Genomic DNA, 4,278 nt, shown 5'->3' on the forward strand with positions numbered 1-4,278 from the left:
TATTTCTTGGTATGCTTCCTTTCTTCCATTTTTAGCATGTCCGTCTGTATTCCATACTCCAGGACTTTTTCCATCCCTGAGTTAACCACATACATGGTGTCTCAGCATCCACTAATTTTGATGTAATATTTGCCCTCATTTTAGTTCATTATAGTAGAATTTCATTTATCTCTACCCACTGTAGTAGGAGAAAAAAGTGTTGGCTCAGATCAACCCTAAATAATTTTTTGTATGTGTGGGAATGAATTTTTTTCTTATATATAATTGTGTGGATGCTGTAGCACTTCATTTTTTAAAAAAGATTTTATTTATTTATTCATTCATGAGAGACACAGAGAGAGTGAGAGACACACAGAGAGAGAGGCAGAGACACAGGCAGAGGGAAAAGCAGGCTCCATGCAGGGAGCCTGACATGGGACTCAATCCCAGGTCTCCAGGATCACAACCAGGGCAGAAGGCAGCACTAACCCACTGAGCCACCCGAGCTGCCCTGCTGTAGCACTTCAAATAAAATTGTGAAGCTTGAGTGTGAAGACCCAGCTAGACCGCAATTGAAAATTAGCCAATATCCTCTGCCCATGTAGTTTTTTTTCCATATAAGTAGGGAAGAAAGATATTACATTGCAGACTCTCTGATATTCACACCTTTGGGAAGAGTGAGTGAAGTAGGGGAGGTAATCACAAGAGATTGAAGATGACCAGTGGAAAAGAGCCTGGTAAACTGAGGCAAGAAATATATAATTTGAAAGCCCATTTTTATGGCTGGTGTCAAGCCATTGCCAATTGGAAGCCTGTATGAGAAAGGACAAATAAAGCTGTTTATAAGTTAAAAAAATTGTTGGTCTTGCCTCTAATCCATACATAGCTCCTGCTGGTAAGCACTCAGAAGTGTGCTAGATTTGAGAGAGAAAGCTAATTGAAGTCTACTGCTAAGGTCAGTCAATATCAATGAAAATGTGATGGATTGTTACCACACCCAATAGCATGGATAAACCGTTCAACCATATGTTGAACAGAAGAAGCCAGATACAAGAGACTAGGGATCGATTTACTTCATTTAAATAAAGTTAAAAAACAGACAAATTACTTTAAGTTGTTTTAAGTTTGCAAAGTATGACCTTCTGCAGGGGTGGTGACCGAAAGGGGGGGTGATGGGGTGCTCTGGGCTGTTTCAAATGTTCTGTTTCTTGGTCAGGGTGATGGTTCTACAGGTGTGTCCCTTTTGTGAAATACTTATAATTATACTTGTAATTTGTATATTATTCTTCATATATTTTATATTTAATTTAAAAAGATTATTTAAAATTGCTAATGTCTACCAGAGAGATGTTTGCTTGCGTATATATCATTATGGAGCTATTAAAAACTTCTAGTGCTCACTTGGGCAGCACATATACTAAAATTGGAACAATACAGAGAAGATTAGCATGGCCCTTGCACAAAGATGACACATAAATTCATGAAACGTTTCATATTTTTGGAGGGTATTATGCTGAGTGAAATAAGTCAATCAGAGAAAGACAATGATCATATGGTTTCACTCATATATGGAATATGAGAAATAGTGAAAGATACTGTAAGGTAAAGGAGGAAAACTGAGTGGGGAAAAATTAGAGAGGAAGACAAATCATGAGAAACTCCTAAGTCTGAGAAACAAACAAAGGGTTGCAGAAGGAGAAGAGGGTGGGGAATGGGGTAACTGGGTGAGGGGCACTAAGGGGGGCACTTGATGGGATGAGCACTGGGTGTTATACTGTATGTTGGCAAACTGAACTTAAATAAAATACTTTTAAAAAATTAAAAAAAACTAAGGAACTGTATGTGCTTGTTTTTTTTCTTTTCTTCAAGTTAATAGCTGACTGACATTTGATTTCTGGGAGATATTTGTTGTCAATAATTTCTGGTTACAAAAAAGAAGCCAGTTTGTCTAGGCCTGACGGATACCTAGGTATTATGGGTTGATATGTGCTTTCCTCACAATCAAAGATAGTTGAGCCAAGAGCTGAGTCCTCTCCTGAGGCAGGAGGTAGGGCTAGATTATGGCATTTCCATGGTAGATAAAAAATAATGATCTTTACTCCATTGCTTCTCAGGTCCTGAAATGCATGGCAGCTACTGTCACCAGAGCCTGTCACCTTCCTTCATTCCACGGCTCACTTCTAACCAGCAATATCTAGGAGGAGAACCTACCCATTCCCTTCTCCAGCAGGAACATTCTCTCTCTCTCTCTCATACAACACACACACACACACACACACACACACACACACACGGGGAGTAGGCATTGGAAAGACCTGGTATATGAGAGCCAGAGAGAAGAAGTAGGACAGAGGAATAGGAAGGAAGACAAGGCAGGAAAGAAAAGGGAAAAGGAGTTGGGAAAAAAAAAAAAAGAAAAAAAAAAGTGGAGTAGGTCAAGAGAGATGTGTCAAAGTATCTGAAGGTTGTCAACTTCCAGATAATGAGAAAACGGTAAAGTCTTTACACTGTCCTATTTTTTAAAAATGCTTCAAATATACTTGCTTACTATATGCTAGGACCTGCCTCTGTGCTATATGTCCTGTATCATTCTATTTAATTTTAATCATACAGATGATAAAAACTGAGGGATCAGGAGGATGAACACAGTATGTTTAATTCTGGTCTAACCCTTCCTTATTCACTAAGCTAAACCCTCTTAGCAGAGCCCATTGACTATAAGAATAATAATGTGATGTGTTGAGTGCCTACAACATCCCAAGTACCTCTCATTCACCTTTTATTTTCTTTTAGCTTTATCATGGTGAGAACACTCCACATGATCTGCCCTCTTAACAAAATTTTAAGTATAGAGCATATGATTATTGACTGTAGTGCAATGTTACACTGCATGTATTTAGAACTTGTTTTGCTTAACTAAAACTTGATGCCCTCTGATGAGTGATTCCCCATTTCTGTTCTCACTCCAGCCCTTAGTAACCACTAGCCTATACATTGATTCTATGAATTGGACTGTTTTATTATTTCACATCAATGAAATTGTTCAGTATTTCTTTTTGCAACTAGCTTATTTCACTTAGCATAAAGTCTTCAAGGTCCATCCCTGTTGTAACACACTGCAGAATTTCATTTTTAAAAGATGAATGAGGGATGTCTGAGTGGCCCAGTGGTCAAGCATCTGCCTTTGGCTCAAGGCGTGATCCTGGAGTCCTGGGATCAAGTCCCACATCGGGCTCCCTGCATAGACCCTGCTTCTCCCTCTGCCTATGTGTCTGCCTCTCTCTGTATGTGTCTCTCATGAATAAATAAATAAAATATAAAATCCTAAAAAAAAAAGATGACTGATACTCTATTGTGTGTAAATACCACATTTTCCTTATCCATTCATCTGTCAAGGGACATTCAGGTTGTTTCCCCATCTTGGTTTTTGCGAAGAATGCTGTAGTGAACACAGTCGTGCTAATGTCTCTTTGAGATCCTGATTTCAGGTCTTTGGGATAAATACCCAGAAGTGATATGGGTGTAGTATGTAGTAGCTTTATTTCTAATTTTTTGAGGAACCACCATACTGTTTTCCATAGTGGCTGCACCATTTTACATTCTTAAAACTGTACACAAGAGTGAGAGTTTGCCCACATATACATTTGTCCTCACCTCAACATACTTCATCCTAAATAATTAGTTTTTGTTCATGCTGATCAACATGTGCATATGGCTAAGTCTGGTTATCTGTGCCCATTTGTATTGGCTACTTGTTACTGCCTATGACCTTATCATCTGGGATTCCAGCTGGAGCTGGGCGGGACTGCCTGGAGCCACTCCAGGCCACATGGCCCCTCTGGTCACTCTGGTCTGGACTCATTCCTCCTTGCCATCTATCCTTCCCACCAGGACTTATCTGGAACTTAACCAACTCCCAAAGGGAAAGATAGGTCACTGGACAGATGACCATGAGCCTTTAACTGGTTACCCTGATTTGTGTGTATTGGCTTTGAGGGAGGATTCTTGTGGTTTCTTTTCACTCTGGGTTTATATTTTAAGCAAAGATTAGATTTGCTACACACTTCTCACTGACACATGAAGGTTTTGGGTGTGCATCATTGGATAGCATCCCACAAAACCAATGGGCTATAGAAGTCAATTGTGCCATGTATATGTGATCAACTTGGAAATTCACATTTGAATGACTAAAATAGCTAAAAAATTTTATAGAGATTAGTTACAGAATCATCACAAGTATTTGAGTATCCTAGACCTGCAAGTATTAAGCCAGGTAATTGTTTGGATTCAGAAGCTGGA

General features: G+C 39.2%; 1 non-coding gene across 1 annotated transcript; it reads left to right on the forward strand.

Moving 5' to 3' along the window:
• Positions 1-1,372: 1,372 nt before the first annotated feature.
• Positions 1,373-1,479, forward strand: LOC129502680 (U6 spliceosomal RNA). The gene has a single exon (XR_008663004.1). It is a non-coding gene; the product is annotated as a U6 spliceosomal RNA (small nuclear RNA).
• Positions 1,480-4,278: the final 2,799 nt, after the last annotated feature.

This window comes from Nyctereutes procyonoides, unplaced genomic scaffold (assembly GCF_905146905.1).
Source record: "Nyctereutes procyonoides isolate TBG_1078 unplaced genomic scaffold, NYPRO_anot_genome, whole genome shotgun sequence".
Taxonomy (NCBI): domain Eukaryota; kingdom Metazoa; phylum Chordata; class Mammalia; order Carnivora; family Canidae; genus Nyctereutes; species Nyctereutes procyonoides.